This window comes from Halictus rubicundus, chromosome 10 (assembly GCF_050948215.1).
Source record: "Halictus rubicundus isolate RS-2024b chromosome 10, iyHalRubi1_principal, whole genome shotgun sequence".
Lineage (NCBI taxonomy): Eukaryota > Metazoa > Arthropoda > Insecta > Hymenoptera > Halictidae > Halictus > Halictus rubicundus.
Genome location: NC_135158.1, coordinates 251514 through 269624, shown reverse-complemented (window position 1 = coordinate 269624; position 18111 = coordinate 251514). Strand labels below are relative to the sequence as shown.

At 34.9% G+C, this 18111-nt stretch overlaps 2 protein-coding genes across 2 annotated transcripts in view; both read right to left on the bottom strand.

Moving 5' to 3' along the window:
- LOC143358219 (uncharacterized) overlaps positions 1–13188 on the bottom strand; it is a 178939-nt gene extending 165751 nt beyond the window's left edge. Inside the window, exon 1 of the mRNA XM_076795186.1 lies at positions 12980–13188. The gene's annotated coding sequence lies outside the window, so the exon portion shown is untranslated. The remainder of the gene's footprint in view (positions 1–12979) is intronic.
- LOC143358230 (uncharacterized) overlaps positions 1–18111 on the bottom strand; it is a 357298-nt gene that overhangs the window by 279382 nt on the left and 59805 nt on the right. The window lies entirely within an intron of this gene.

Here is an 18111-nt window from a genome sequence, read left to right as displayed (position 1 = left end):
TTCCATATTCGTTACAAGTTGCGGCATGTCTGTTATTATCGATAATTATTGTCGATAAACAATTGTTTTAAAACTGATAGCAATAAAAGATCAACTAAATCTGAACTCCTGTATGCTTTTACGATTTAAGGATAAGTCAGATCAGCAATAAACAGAATTTTATACAGATTTATTGTTTATAGTTAATAAATTTTTGCACAACTTATGAAAATATTTGAAAAAAAGAACTAATAATTGTATATGTAATGTTAACATATAATAACAGACACGCCGCAACTTGTAACGAATATGGAATCTCGCATAACAGCTGTCATTAAAATTTTTGTTGACAATCTTTTGAATATTTTTCCGTCCTTTTGAAAATTGTATTTGATAGCAGAACGTTCAAAGGAGCCAACAACAGTTCATATGAATCAATTTCAAGATAAAAATGACGCTAAATAGGTATTTCAATTTTCAACAACAATTATTATTATGTTCATTATCAATAAATAAAAGTTTATTTATATAAATTGAAGAAGCATTTATTTAGCTTTAAAATGAGTATAGAAACAGAAAGCATTGTATTTAAACAGAGATGAAATATTCAGGTTGAATTAATCATGTAATGGCTCGTTTCGTTTACTTTTCCAGAATTGTGACTGTAACTTGGAAAATAGCCGAAATACGCGCTGTGCATTACACGACAGTAACAGTCGTAGTAACGAGTATCGAGCTACCACTTTCTTTTACAGTTGGTTTAATTCAATTTTTATGAAATTCTCCTCCTTTGCGACATCTGTTGCACTAATCGCCGCTGTTCTATTGTAATACATCTAACTATAAACACGGCTCAGCAGATACTAGTAAATATTGTTTACATTTGGCTTAGCTGTGCGACACAGTAGCGTACATAAGTAGTTGTCCGCTACAAAACCGACAGATCGCAATAAAATATTTACAAAATACTTATTTTCTCGAAATAAGTCAAAGTTCTACTGCAGATATGTACATCAGGGTCTAACACTCTTAGAAATAAATTGTTGATACTACTATCTGATTTCCGTAGAAATAAGTCAGGTTTTAAAGTTAAAATATGAAGTGTACGTAAGTATATGGCCGCCACTGTATACTGCGCTCGATATTGTATTGACCGCAGGAAACAAAAACCGCGCGGTTTCCGCGCGATTCTATTTTCTATGGTTCTTATGAGAGCGTTCAGTTGTTGGTGGTTGTTGGGCGGATCCCGCGCGTTTGCGATGTGTGCCAGCATGAATCGTTTCAACACCGAATTGTTTATCGATGAAGTGGAGAAAAGACCAGCGATATGGAATATTCAATGTGCTGATTATTCCAATAAAATCTATAAAAATTGTATCGACATTCTCAAATAGTTGAAGAATTTCGGCTAAAAATTTCTTAATTTGGGATATAGAGTTACAAATAGGCCATGTGAGAGCCAATCTCTTAATATCGAATGCACCCAATACTGCCTTTTCCTATTGTTTTTAGTTTTTTTTTGTGGAGCAACCACAAACATATTGCTTCTTCAACTTCCTTGTTAACACTGAGATAAAACTTCGCCTCTCTTCTGCATATCCGCACGGTCGCCGCCTCTTTCTGAACAACTATTAATTTTCACGCGGTGAAAGAATTTCCCCACAGTAATTAGGTCGCTTGCTCTATTACCTTGTCAAATGAATACCTATGATATCTCCTCTGGCTATTGAAAAAAGCAGGTAACAAAGTATTTGTAATTCTAATTGTTGTGGAAATGTATGTCATTTGTTACAAAATACACCCGAATGGGATCGGAAAATCTTATGTACAGGGTGTACCAACTGTTACAAGCTTTTTTCCCAGAATCTAATGAAAATATCGACTTAAATTTTTTTAATGAAATAGTCAATCAGCAGAGTTGTGCTAATTTAATTACATTGCAATTCAATTACACAATTGAATTGCATTGTATTTCAATTATATAGTAATTCAACTATGTCGTAACTGAATTACATAATTCAACCTTTCAATTAATTCAATTACTAATTATTTTAATCAGATGTGTAATTGAAATACAATATACAGGTAACCCTCCTATAACACGGTAGATAGGTTCCTAGAAAATGCCGTGTTGTATGAGACCCAGAGCGAGTACAAAAAGGGGGGTTACGATCCGAAAACATTAAAAACAAATATTTTTTTAAATTCTACATAAACAACTTAATTTTTATTAAAAATATAAATGTATGTACAATACAAAACAAAAAATATTATTTTAATTTAACGCAAATTTAATTTAATTGTAGCCGTGTTGTAGGAGGGTTCCCGCAATTTATGAATCGTGTTATAGCGAAACCGTGTTAGAAGATGCCGTGTCGTAGGAGGGCAACCTGTAATTAAAATACAGCTCTCCAAATTATAGCCCAAAACTTTGAGGAAGTGCGATATATTTTTACGTTTTTCTTTCATATACTTGTTTGCTGTCTATGCGGCGTATTTTCTATTCCTCGTGCTCGTTCATAATTCGTACTTAACGCTATTTTATGTAATTTAATTACAAAGTATTTTATAATCGTATTCCAATTGTAATTTAATTGAATGAAGATCTGTATTATAAGTCACAATATGACTGAATTACAATGTAATTGAATTATTTTGTAATTATAATTCCTGGAGTAATTCAATTGTAATTCTGCACAACTCTGTTAATCAGGGCTAATATGTAGTGTGTATCCAATTTTGGGGGGTAACTTGTGAGGGAGAAAGGGGGCCCTGACATTTTTTTAAATGGAAAGGAATATTGATTTTTGACTTGAATCATTGTTTTTTTTATTGTACACAGTTGTAACGAAAATGTACTCATTAGTTTTTGAGAAAACAGCTTGTTTGAAGCAACTATACTGCGGTTAAGCGTCCGAAAATAAGCGTACGGACTTTAAATGCTGAATGACCTACACACGGCGGACAAAGAACCGAGACACTTTCACTGGAAAGCTTTCGTTCCGTCGAACCGTAGTCAATTATGGGATCACGAGTGTAACGAATGCCCAAACCTGCATACGCCAGTAATCGTGCATCGTTCTCAACACCTGTAATTTTTTTCACACGGTATCTTCCCGACGCCGTTGCCTGGCAACACGCGAGATTTGAATTAGCCGATAATCGTATAAAAATTCAAATCGCCGCGCCGCTTATCGGACAAGCTTTATCGGTAACGTTAGCACAAGGAACTGAAAAACTTCGGAATCCTGTTACGCGAACAAGTGACATAATTGCATTTTTTAACGATGCGAATCGCTCGTGTCGTGCCCTTGTTGCATTACATTTCGCGTGTGAATATGTATTCGAAAGTTCGCTCTATTTCCTAACCGCATTTCCCAGGATAATTCGGTAATTTTTTTCTCATGGTTGATCGTCATCATTTTCTGGTGTTGTACACAAAAATTCGATAGGAATGAAACATCGATGAACACGTCAAAGGATTGTAATAAGGTAACAATAAGAAGAACATATTAGACATATGCAGGGTGTCTCACGTAAGTGGGACCTCAGAATTTCTGCTCTTTGATTTTGATGAAGTAAAAAATGTTTTGTGTAATTTGAATGGTATCAAATGGTCAGTACCCCGCATAGATTATTTTTTTAAAGTCCTTTTCAAGTTTTTTTTAAGTTTCTAAGTTCAAGGTCATTTGAATATCACGTCACAGTATATTTATGAATGTATCTTTTCATGAGCTAAGTACGCGATGCAACACGAAAATATATGTAGTTATTAAAAAAAAATTGATAAAGTACTAATGTACTAAAGTACTAAAGTACTAATCCTATGCCATAAAAAAACACCCCCACACAATCAATTTTCTGCCAAATTTATCCATTCGCATAGTAAGTGGTTTCTTATACTTTCCTTTTGTTTTTCTAGACTTAATGCTTGTTATTATTGTTGTTTATTGTTTCTCAATTCATATATTTTTTTTTAACGAAAAATAAATATTTCTTCATATTTTAATGTGTCTTACCTTTGACTTTGTTGCATTTTACCGCAGTTTCGTGCTATTTTTATTTTATAATTTTTCTTAAAACATTTACTCCTAATATTTTTATAACATCTCCCAATACAATTGTTGGATCTTCTTCAGACTTCGAAAAAAATTTTCTAGAGTATTATGTAGTAGGCATATGCATTTGGTTTATTGCTATAACTTAATTTATAGTGGCAGTGTAGTAACCAAATGTCAAATTTGATAAGAAATCTCTTCTGAGATTTCTGTTATTTTACAAACGATCTGTCTTTTGCAATGGCCGAATTTGTACTGAAAAGTTTTACTTCGGATCAGTACATGTAAGCGTAAGCTATGCATAATATGTTTAGTGTAGATTTCTTGCCTTATAACAACATTATTACAGTGTCCACTTGGTTTTTTTTTGCCTCGAAAAGTAACTGATATTTTCATTAAATATAGTTTGTTTACGGAGAGACGTAAATGTGCTACATGTACTGTGAAGAAATATACGTATGAATATAATGTAATATGAAAAGTTGAATACAAAACTTGAATGGTATAGAGGAGGAAGTATTATGATAGAAACATTTTTTATATGTGTGAAGGCGTTCCGGAGATTTTAAGGTGAGCTATTTAAATGCGATGACCTACCTGAATATAAAATTTTGCGTAAAATTGTATACGAAATATTTATCGAAACAATTTTCCATATGTGCTCACCATATTCAAGTTGAGTGGACATCAGTTCAAGTACCTGCTAGCTTCTATATAGTAGGTAAGCATTGCAAATTATTTTGATATTAGGTTTTACGCAGAATTTGATACTCTATCGTATCACGATACAAAAGTTAGGCTCATTCCATTTGAAGAAATCAAGGTGATATTTCCATCAAAATATTTCCATCTCTATACCGTGCAAGTTTTGTACATTTCATTTTTTCCTATTATTACAAATAACAGAAATGTTCAAGGTAGTCAAAGTTATTGGTCCACCCTGTATGATAAATGATACTTCAGTACATAATAGTAATGTTAATTTCATAAAACTTCATTAACACCTATTTCCAATGTCTGTCCACTGTTCACTTAATTTTGTCCGCGGCTGTATATGCTGTCGATGCTGCACAGTATAATTTCCGGGAAAAACAATAGTTAGTCAGTTAGTTAGTTAGTTAGTCACTAGCTAATGAGGGCCAGACAAATAATGTCTAATAAATACCGTAATTACCGTCGCGTAATTCGAAAAGTATAGGAACTCGTTATTAAATGGTAAACATTATTCCGTGTTGACTTGGTGACGTCACGTAGCCAGCATCTACGAAGAGTACTATTGAATGCACCGTGGTATATTGGAAATAAAAATGGGAAGTTAACAAGGGAATACTGTACGTCATCCCCACTACCATTCTCTCTCTCTACTTCACTTATACGTATATATTTAACGTTTCTCACTCTCATCTAAAAGGCACTCAAGAAGCGAGCGAATAGAGGAAAGATAACAACCCAAACACTTACCTACCTCTCCAGATAATGTTCACAATACAAACTCAAAATTGCAAAAATTAAATCGGAATTACTGTATTAGATTAGCTAAAATATTCTGTCTTTTCCTTTTCAGTGTAACGATACGATTATGCGACAGAAATAGATATAAATCGTTCATTTATAAGATAAGTGACAAGTCAAAAAAAGGAAATGTTACAGGAGAGCCATTTGAAAATTACCTAGAATTGTCAATTTTTTTCTATCGTATATAACCAACTTAGAAATGTAAAATAGAGTTACATCACTTTTCTTATGCATGAACGAAATGTAGAAAGCTAATCGAGCAATATGAGCAACGCATACTTCATTCGAATAAAGTGAAACTTTTACCTACAAATGTTAAAGAAAGCGATATGAGTTATTGACCCACTCAACAACTTGTATGGCTCCCAAGCATTTCATCATTCATCCCGCGACTTTATGGGAAGAAAACTGCATAATGTAATGTGGCCAGCTTATACAGGGTGAGTCACCTAACGTTTGCACCTCAAATATCTTTGTTGTTTCTAAAGATACGTAAAATATGGTAAGGACAAAGTTGAATGGTACAATGGGGCTGACACGATGCCAAAAAAAATTTTATTTTTATGTCATTTTTTTAGAGATCAAAGTGACCTTCACTTTTTTAAATGGAACCACCCTTTTTTAAACACCTACAATGTTAGTCCCTTTCATTAGGAATGCAGTGACTATATTATTCCAAGGTCATTCAAGGTCACAGGCAAAGAAAACCTATAAGATTTAGAATATGAAAGCAGAATACGTTTATCACGGTTAAGACTTGTAGTAAATAGTAAACATAGTATGGTCGTAGTTAAAGTAAACATACTAAGGTCCTTCAATGTTATTGTTTCTCAGCATTCTTATTTATTATCAGTATGTTTCCAAATGCGATTCCGTCTTATTCAATGACTGAAAAGTGTGATATGATCACGATTTACTGTGAATGTAGACAAAATGCAGTGCAGGCCCGATTACTTTATGAAGAAAGGTACCCCGAGCGAAACACTCCTTCTAGACAGACTTTCATTAATACGTACAAGTTGTTTCGAAGTACTGGAAGTGTACATGCAAGACAGCACAAACGGAAGAATCCCACGACTAATGAAGACAATGAAATTAATATTTTAGCAGCTATAGCTGTCGATCCTCACGTGAGTACGAGAAAAATTTCCCGGAAAGCAGGCATAAGTCAAAGTAGCGTAATACGAATTCTGGCCCGACATAAATTTCATCCGTTCCACATATCGCTCCATGTAGAATTGCACGGGAATGATTTTCAAAATAGAATTAACTTTTGTCAATGGGGATTGCTTCAAAATCATTCATTTTTTTCTAATGTCTTGTTTACGGACGAAGCAACATTCACTAATCATGGCCCAATTATAAATTTATAAAATACAGGTATTCTGCTTCCATATTTTAGTTTCATACGTTTTTTCTGTCCTTGACCTTGAATGACCTTGGAATAATATAGTCACTGCATTCCTAATGAAAGGGACTATCATTGTAGGTGTTTAAAAAAGGGTGGTTCGATTTAAAAAAGTCAAGGTGACCTTGATATCTCTAAAAAAAATGACATAAAAACAAAATTTTTTATGGCATCGTGTCAGACCCATTGTACCATTCAACTTTGTCCTTACCATATTTTACGTATCTTTAGAAACAACAAAGATATTTGAAGTGCAAACGTTAGGTGATTCACCCTGTATATACAATTATATACCCAATTATATACCTTTTATTATTTCACCCTGTATATTAGCAATTGTTATCAAAATAATTATAGTGAAATTATAAAAATAATATAAATTGTCTGCAAATGGAGAGTTTATACCTACATTCGTATACAACGATGTGAACAATTTACACTGATGTTACGAAACTATATATAAATATTTTTCCGGTAACAGATTTTTTGCACGTGATTTTTTTCTCCAGTACTTCAAATCCACCGTTTAAGGTCAACATACACTCGTGAAAATAATAAATATGATCAAAAATCGTTCTATTTTATACGACTTATGTAAAAATTATAAAAAATTAGATTGGATTCGAACGAAAGTTGTTGTGTTTTTTTAAATTAAGTTGGTGTTTTTAAATTAAGATTCATAGATAAAATTAACACATTTGTTCATAGATTTATACAATAATATATTTTCCATTCTGTTCTATTACTTTTTGCCTATTCCGAGGTAACTTAACATGTTATTGAATAAACTTATGAAAAAATATCTTAATTTTTGAGTTTTAATTTAAAAACGCTACGGACTTTCGTTGCAATCCAATAAATTACGATGGTATTACAATTCTGTTTTCATTATAATACTGGTGATGCCATTATAATACCAATTGTTTTATTACAAATCATTACTACTACATAATTTAAATAATTACAAAAAATTTCACACAAAACTGTTTATACATGATAATAGATTACGCAATGCAAAAATTCATGGAATTTAAAAACTAAAATAATTATGAAATTTTCTCTAGTTAAAAACGTCGACGTAACTACTTGTTTTGCATCATTTTCTATTTGTAATGATGGTGAAAATTTCACACTTAGGTGTAAACAATAATGTGAATTTCGTTGTTACTCTACCTACTAATATTAATTTTTTAATAAATACAAATGTCAATTCTTTAAAATTACCACAAAATGAAGAAATTATTAGTTATTACTAGACTGTGGACCTTTATACATTTATGGCTTCTGAAAATGTTGAAAAAATACTAGCATATAAAAATCGACAGAATTTAGTACATTTAGTTAATTGCGATTAGAAGTTCTAATCTCTTTTATGAGAACGAAAAGCGTCCCAACAGGCCCCCTTTTATTAATGGAACATACAGTATGCCTTATTTATATGAAAATCTTGAGAACATTCCCTCCTGGCATCCGTTAATTAAGATTCTCATAGGAAATAGCCCAGATAACCTTCCATTAACCCCTTTTAACAAAAATCTAACTGAAGCCTGGTTTTCATTAGAAGTGACAAAAAATGTGAGTGTGACCCTACGTGATATTAAATCTTAAACAGAACACCCCTTTCATTTTCAAGGTATATAAACACGTTCATTTTCATCCTCTTTGGTACAGTCGCGTTACACGCATAAGAGTCAACCCTAGTGAGGTCGGGTTAAAGTCCCTTTCGAATCAAACCTTATAGATTCCGTTAGTTCGGTATAGATTCTATTTGGCATTCAATAATTGCTCTCTGACCCCGCATTGCCAGTGCGTCAAAACCGTGCATCATAGGTAACAATTTCTTCAATTGTATACTTACTAAATTCATTCGCGACACTAACAACAACATTTGTAACCAATTTCAACTCAGAATATATTTGTCTTGTTTGTCAACTCGCGTAATCGATAAACGCTTAATTATTGCCCAATATCTTAATCTAGTAATTGAACGTCCCCACACGATACAATCTTACCGCTTGGAGTGTATCAATTAAATTATATATAAGTTACGAGGCTTACTAACTATCGTAGCGATTCCCGTCAGGTTCGCCCCCGCGATACACCTTAAACCAACAAAGATTTCTCCAACCTAGTGGCTCCCCGGTTTCGCAGTGGGTGCGTCCACGAAAACTATACCATCCTAGCGGATCCCCCATTTTGTACTGGGTTCTTCCGCATCCTAGCAGCTCCCAGATTTCGCATCAGGTGCGTCTGTGAGTCATCCAACTCCTAGCGGATTCCCAGTTTCGCATTTTGTTCATCCGCGCTGTTACACAACCTCCTAGCAACTCCCCGTTTTCGTACATCGTGTTCGACTGCGTGTCTCTCCTAGTGACTCCCCGATTTCGCATTGGGTGCGTCCGCGTACCTAACTAACAAATTGAAACCATATTCCTGGGGTAATAACCCCCTCGCCGGCCTTTCGCGTTGCTCGCAGCCCTGGCTCGTAACACTACAAAGGCTACTACCACTGAAAATAAGAGTTTACTTGATTCCACTTTCTTAAAATTTGATTACAAAACTCGAAAATTGCATAAACATCCGCAGTGTAGTTATTACTAATGTACTAACAATAATGATTGATGATGCAAGAGGGAAAATTTACACGTACTAATTCAAATTCATTTCTTTCGAAGATTCATGTGTCTTTAATATGTACAATTAATCGTATCAATTTATTTGTAACTGCTCCTATTAAAAATTGGCGTGGATCCGACGGCTTGAATAAAAAGGATTTACGGAAGGAAATATTTCTCAATCAACTGCGACAGATTTCCTGTGATAAACATTTTATAGTGTCTATAAAAATAATTCAGTTAATTCTAATTCGGTTTACGGGACAGAAGGAACTTCAACCAATACATGTTAATTCTGATTGAACGAGTGGCATTTTCGTAACTAATCAACTAATTCTGCAACTGTTACTCGCACTGATCTCAAATTTTTAACTTTTTTTTATAAAACTGCATCGTTCGCGGAGTGACCTGTCCAATAAATGAGCACCTCACAGTGAATGAACATAATTCGTATTAAATGAAAAAAATGACATTTATGCAGCCCTCTTCATATTGAAAATGCAATAATTGTATTGTAAATTCACAGAGAGCTAATGAGATCTAATTTTTTTGTAACCCATTCGCCACTAAGTTAATAATAATGTTTAGCAGTTGCTCAAACATCACACATCCCATATATTCAAGGTAAGTATTATTATTGTCTAACAAAATCTATCGTGTCTAATCGTAATCAATTAGCAATTTGTATTTTTAGGTGGTTCAATGGTAGACTACGGATTTTATGCATTTATGTAGAAAATGAGTGTGTAAAATTTAAAACGGCGAAGAAATTACAAAAATTTAAGGAAGTCGACAGATTATTTTCTATACAATTTTTAAAGAGAGTAAGGTATTTGTATTTCACTCCTATTTCGTACAATCAATGAAGAAAAATTTTATTTTGCATGAAGATCCGCAGTCTAGTCATATACCTCTATTCATTCGTCAAAACTTGGTGTTCATTGATAGGTCATTTGGCTCTTTTTATGCCAGACTTTGAATAGAAGATAGCCATTAAATATTGTTACAATTGACAATGATACAGCCTCCTTATAGAAATAGCACTGAGGAAATGAAATAACGATTAGTGTGAATACTAATTTCAACAGACATGCAGCGTTCATTCGTTGGACAGGTCTCCCTATCTGATTCCGAGTTTGTTCCGACAAATATATCAAGACCTAGTCTAATTAATTCAGTCTAGTTAATTGAGAGTTCATTGAAAAGAAATCTTCGAATTACTCGGAAAGTGCCAACTGTAAGATGAAATAATGTTGACGATGTGAGACTGTGTGTCCCTGGCAAAACTCGATAAAATATTAAGAAACAAACAAGAACGGGGAGAGTCGTTAACGAGGCGAAACCATCAACTTCTATGGAGATGTCGACTTGGAAAAGAACCTCGGGAAACTGCGGGATACACCTAAATCATCCTAGGAATGTAACACACTACGGAGAGTTCGGATTTACAGTGTCCTTTTAGCCGCGACTACGTTGCTACAGCTGAAGAGGTGAAAACGGAAAGGGACTAACTTAACAGTAGCTAAACGGTTCTTCGAATAATTTCACGTGGACGAATCAATTTATGAAGTTCCGTGGCTCGTTGACTAAGACGGATTACTCACGCCACGCTGATCATTTCTCTCTCAGCTAGCTGATTAAATTCTTCATAAATACATCTGGCTCGTTTGTCTCGATCTTTTGATAGCTTTCTCGATAACCTCGTAATTATTTATTTATTGTCGTTGTATTACTGTGTTCGCTACATTACTTGTGTTTGAACGTTCGTTGGTAAACGTATCTCTACATGTATAATATAAGATTTCTTCAAGGAAAATTCCATGTTTTTAACCAGTTAGCTGTTGCGAGCTCTTTGAAAAGTGTATACCTAAATGTGTACTTAAATTAAGCGATAACGAGCATACTCGTCACAACACAAAATATTGCCATTCTTTCATGACGAATATACATGTTAAAAACAGTTGACTGGTTATGAGCAGATAATAATAAACGAAAATAACCGTAGAAATTCTTTCATTCGACTGTAAATATAATCCTAACATTTCTCAACACGTAGGATTAGTCATAACGATGATATCAATATTTTTTTCAGAACAAGCTCACTATCTCGTTTGCAATTTTTCCGTTTAATGTTATGTTTATTGGACAGAGTCTTTACACAGAAAATCATTTCTCTCTCGAAAACGATCCAAAGCACTTCCAAATCGAGAACAACATTAATTTTAATAGGTAATTTGAATAAAACAGCTGTTCATTATTAGACAGCATTCATGGGAAATATGGGTAATTTAAAACAGTAGTCGAATTATTAGTCGAATTATCGAAACATTAGTCGAATTAAAAAATTACTTTTATATTACTTTGTTGCAATTCAGGTATAAAATTTTTATTTTACATAAAGAGTTATCACTTGCGCTGAAAAAAATTTATAGAATGTGTTTCTGTGAATAAATTATTACAAAGTAACTGTGAATCTTATTTTCTACGCATAAGGTTCCTTCTCGAAACGTAACATTATATAATGTTAGCCGGTCACCGATGAACAACAAATTTTAAGTTACAAGTAATTGTTCTATGCTTTATGCTAATTATTTTTCATGCAAATGGTTCGAGCATCGCGAGTCTGAAACTTATCTATGAATAACAGTAAATGTATGAAAGAGGAAAAGCGCGGATAGAGAGAGAGGGGGGGGGGGGGCAGACAGAGAGAGATAAAGCGAGAGCGAATGGAGTTAGCTCTGAGCCTTGCATCATCACCGAATTCGAATCCGTGGTAAATTATCGTTCACATGATTAAAATGGCGTCTTGTAGCCATCGTAAAGTGTTCTCATTAATTATGAATAATTTGATTACGTGGTGGTTCCCATGGTTTCTCTTTTGTGAGGCCCGACTAAAGACACTTACGACGAGAGAGAGACAGAGAGACAGAGAGAGAGAGAGAGAGAGAGAGAGAGAGAGAGAGAGAGAGAGAGAGAGAGAGAGAGAGAGGGGAGGGGAGAGAGAGAACCAAGCAGCGATTCACAGAGCACAAGCGCGAGAATGAAATTCCTGTATGTATACATAAGATTTTGGCACGTGCGTCACCCAACAATTGTTTGATGCACAAGCCGAATCAATGGAAGTCCGCGAAACAAAAAATATACATATTGTAACAGTGCTAATGCATGCGCAGAAAATATTATAACAGCTGTCTTAGTCCAAGTGCTTACCGACGCCCTTATCGTTATCGTAAAAGATTGTAATCTCAAACGAAATGTACACTCTTTTTTTTCATAAACCGACCAACATTCGCGAATCCTACCCACCGACGTATCACTAATCAACACGATACGCGAACGTATCGTCGCGAAGCTCGTTACAGAGCACGTTGTTCCAATCAGCAGAATAAATTTTTCTAACTCACCTGATGCCTGTCCTCAAGAAAAATTGATGCATATAACAGTTATATCACTGAATCATCCTCGATTTCGTTTCCAATTTGGTATCCTTCCTGTTCGCCTCGCTCGTTTCCAGGTTAAGTACACAATTAAAGAGAGAAATGTTTACACGATCGAAGACTTGACAGAGTCACCGTGATCACGGAAAGTATCATTAGATACCGTCTGTTTAGACCGACCGAGCGGGTCCGGACGACTGAACGTGCCACTCGTTGTGCCTTCACCGACAGCCTCGATTCCTACCTTCTCTTTCTCTTTCTCTCCCTCGCTCAGATCCTTTTTCCTCTCTCCGTCCCTCCCTCCCTCCCTCTCTCTCTCTCTCTCTCTCTCTCTCTCTCTCTCTCTCTCCCTCCGTCCCTCTCTTTCTCCGCCCCTTCCTATTTTTATATTAATTGGTGTCCTGTGGAATGACTACTACAATCTATAGCAGCGATTAAGGATTTGTATACATAAACTTTTAAATTTCAAGGTACTGGTACTGGTACTGGTGTTTTTTATATACCTACTCAAGGGGTATGTGAGACCAAGAAGGTTGGGCTACGTTTCGCGCAACCGTTTCGGAACCACTGATCTATAGCTTTAATATAGACCATTTTAAGGTACAAAGCTGATGTTAACCTTTAGTTACTCGCACTCCACTTTCTACATAACTCATGGAATTTTATATAACTGCAACATTTGTAGTAGTCGACACATTTGTTTATGTTTGAAACACTACATTTAAAGTTTTGAGATTGTAAATACTATATGCGAGTAACTAAAAGTTAAGGTCTTACTTCGAATTTTTATTTAGATATCCAAATTATATCCAACATGTTAACGTCATGTGCTGCTTGATCAAAATGTGTCGATTAATCAATGTACTAGTATTCGTCGATGGTAAAGAACACTACAAAATGGAGATGACAATCTTGTGAACGAAGAACGGAAATTACCAGAAAATTTCTACCGTGATACAATCAAGAAACTCGCAAAATACGTTGAGTAAAATGGTGCTTACTTTGATCCATACGCCTATTTCAAAGCGGGTAATGGTTGTTTAACGTTACTGTTAAAAATCATCAATGTAAAAATTCAAACTCTATTTTTCCGCCTTTACAATTCAGCCAGTTCACGCTTTCTTAGAATCTACGGAATAACACCTTATCAATATTTTGAGTGTCTGAACTATCCAAAAAAACCTCATTCTAGACCATTATTAGTTATACAAGGTGTCTCAAAAGTAGTGATACAACCAGTCAGATGGTGATTCTACATGCAAAAGAAAGTAGAATAAAGAATGAAATTTTTTCCTTTAAGATTTTATTTTCGACAAAAGTTAGTTTAAAAACTCGTCAGCCCTGTTGCTTTCCTTCACGCTGCACTTAATTTGAACGGTTTCGTAATTATGGATGACATTAGTACTTTTCAAGATTCACTTTGTTAATGTAAAGTTCTTTGGATAGAAATTCGGAAATAGATTTAGGCAAGAAAATGGAAAAGTACTTCCGCTTTGCCTTAATTTTTTTCGGTAAATATTTACAATAAGGGAGCCACCTCCGATTTTGATCATTTTTTAATATGCTGTCAAAGTCACCTTGAGTAAGGTGATCCCCAATGAAAACCTTCAGAACGTTACTTAGGGTCATGACTTTGACAACATATTAAAAAATGTTCGACATCGGAGGTGGCTCCCTTAATGTAAATATTTACCACTTTTTTCTTAGATTGTAGTTCTTAGCACTGTTTGATCATATATCGTATTATTATGGCGATATACGATATCGTTGTGGCGACAGATATGTATAATATAAAATTGCTACTATGCAAATAGCGATATGCACATAATAGTAAACAACCCTTATAGAGTGGAAGCAAGAAGGTTGTGACCTATTCGTTACATTAAATGATAGTCAATCGTTTCTTAACAAATCTAAGAAATGGAAGTTATACAAATAACTTGTACAATACAATCTCTTTGTAAATATCTGTAAATAAATAGTTACAACAATATTATTATCTAAATTGATCTTTTCTTCCTATGTAATATCGAGATTCTCGGGATTTGGAGTAACCGAATCACGTTTCGAGACGATCTCTGTTAAATACCACAGATCGAAGGTGTTTATAAACACTCTTCGGTGTGTTCTAACTCTAGATTCTGCAGCAATCTTGAGGAGCGTGTACAACTCGGATTTATCTTGTGTTATTTCAATTATTTTGTAAATCTTTAACTAGTCATTAAAATGTTTCATCCTTTTGCACTGTTCAAGCAGTTACTCAATTCCACTATAGATTGTCACTGTAACTGTCTTTGTATTCGATTCAATATCTGTATTTATTTACTATCTGGATAGTACTACGTATTATGTTGATCGGGCAATCAGTAGTGGAATCTATAACGCGAATTATTGATTGAAGAACTTAATGGATGAAAATGATAAGTAACAATTTAGTGAATTTGAGAAAATGAGCTTTAAATTTATTAGGAGACCATAACATGTTCGTCCACCCGGAAATCTTCAACTTTTAAAAAATGTAATTTAACATGTTCATCCACTAAGCTCTTCGATTCGGTACACTTGTATTCGATTAATTTTCATATGCATTTTTCTAGAAAACGAAGCCGTCGATACAATTTTGTCATTCTTAATTTTCGTCTTATTTTTTATTTAATATTTTGATCCCATAGAATCACCCTGACCTAACTTGTACCATGACTTGAGGGACACCCTGCATAAAGTGTTGAAAAAAAACTATGTTCGTGTATTCCTATCGCAAACGATGTAACTAAAAAGAGAAATTGGTAAAAATGCTGTTGGGATCCACCTCTAATCACTATGATCTCCACATGTTCTTGAGATCATCATCCTGGGTGACCTCTAAAAGGTTTAATCTGTCACTTATTGTTTCTTGAAAAGTTCCTAACAAAATAATATTTATACACAGAACTTACCTTTTCCATAATTTTACTCTATAATGTCATAATTAGACTGCGGATTTTATACATTTATAGCAAAGGTAGGTGTGAGTAATTTGAAACATTGGAAAGATGAAAAACATTTAAAAATATCAATACATTTCTTACGACTTTATAAAGCCAACAAAGAAAGAAAGAAATTTCTATTTGATTCTTGCGATTTGCCATTAATGCAAACAATTTTTATTTTGTCTTATCATAATAAATATAAAGTGTAAGAGATGGAATTGCAGAGGTAAACGGGATTAGTATTTGTAGGAAGGTTTGGTGGTTCAGTTATTTAGAGAAGTATACCGGACGGACTCAGAATGATCTTTATTTTTAAGGGCCTATTGCTTGACTGTTTGACGAGAGTCAGACTGAAGTCTGTCTCCTTTTTAAATAAAATGTCTACACACTAATACATTTTAGTCGTCGATAGGTGGAGGTGTCTCTGCACCCCCACTCTTGTGAATGCCTGTAACGGAATTTCCATAGGGCACACACCCTCAACATGCTGTGTGCATCGTCAAGTAACGGGCCCTTTGCCTTCGAGGGGTTGCCGTGCCATCGACTTGGGCCGTTAGAAATTCGGGGTTGCTAATAAAATCTAATGGCAACCCTTGGAGGCGTCTTAATGACTCTACCTGACAGTTTCCTCAAAAATAGCTTCAATCGCCGCCTGAATCCTAAAACCTCTCCAGCATCTGCATAGCACGTGTCAACTTTATTATATGCAGCTGGCCGCTACATATTGTTTTGGATATTCTTCTGAATGACACTGATTCAGATGATAGATGAAAAACCACACAAATTCTACCAAAGAATTATATTCCGGCGAACGGAACGGAGAGTCAACATTAATTTCGGTAAACAGAACGACGAACGAATCGGATTTGTGCTATTCACAGGGTTTCTTACGAACAACTATGGAAGCTGCAGCGGCGTGTATTTATATCTATTCTTCGTTAGCCGGTAAGGATAAACGAAGAAAATCAAGAAGATGGTAGCAAACACATATGTATACACAAAGAAATGCAGAAAATATTGGCAGTTTAGTGAGTGAATTAAAGTTTCAAAGTGTAAGTGGACATTACAAAAACTTCACAAGGATGACGCCTTCTGATTTTGAGTATTTATTAAACAAAATTGATAAAAAAAAATAGAAAAACAGGATATTGTACTAAGAAAGGCAATATCAGCTCAAGATAGGTTAACATTAACCCTCCGTTTCTTAGCAACAGCAGGGCCCACTCTAGGGGGGGACAACCCGGGCATTTGCCCGGGGCGCCAAAATTTAGGGGCGCCATTATGGCTTTGGCTGTGTGAGAAAAATATTGATGTTTTAAATATTCAGTTAATAGAAAATGTCTGACTACCCTTGCCAGACAATTTTGCTAAAAAAAAGGTCATTCTGTTAAGCGCGGTGCTTATTGCTTAAAAAGGGGCGGCAATTTGTTTTTTTGCCCGGGGCGTTCGTAACCGCTAGAGCGGGCCCTGGCAACAGGAGATTCATCTCAAAACAGTCGATAAGCAGTATCATTCCAGAAGTTTACCAGGCACTCGCAGATGTTTTAAAGGAAAATGTCAAAATAAGTACAAAAATTATTTTTATGTTTATTCATAAGCAAAACTTACAAACATCCAAAACTAAACATAGAACACATTTCTTGCAAAAATAAATATTTATTATCAAAACACTCGATGTACATGAAAACACAAATGTTTCGTTCAAATGTTACATTTCTTCATTTAAATTGGGAGTGTAATGAAATGGTTTTGTAGTTCGTGATAAGACAGTGGATTATTGGAATGAGAAAAGGTTTGTGAAGGTTACTGTGTAGGAGAGATTGGCTGATTGTTAATGAAAAGGGCTTGTGAATGTGTAGGAGGGAGTTGCTAATGAGAATAATGTTTAATGAATGGGTGAAAAAACCGGCACCTGGTAGATCGACCGCGCGCACAAATGCACGCGGCGGCGTTCGTGGCCCCGTCCAAACTAGTGTTCGCTGTTCGCCGTTCAGCGCACCGTTCGGCGCAAGGTTCAGCGAAATATTCAAGTCTGTACGAAGCGTTAGACCTTAAGCAGAGCAGGTTAAAACAAAATTAGCGTCCGTCGCCAGAAAAAAAAGATCCTTGAAAGAAAGTCGATAAGGATGC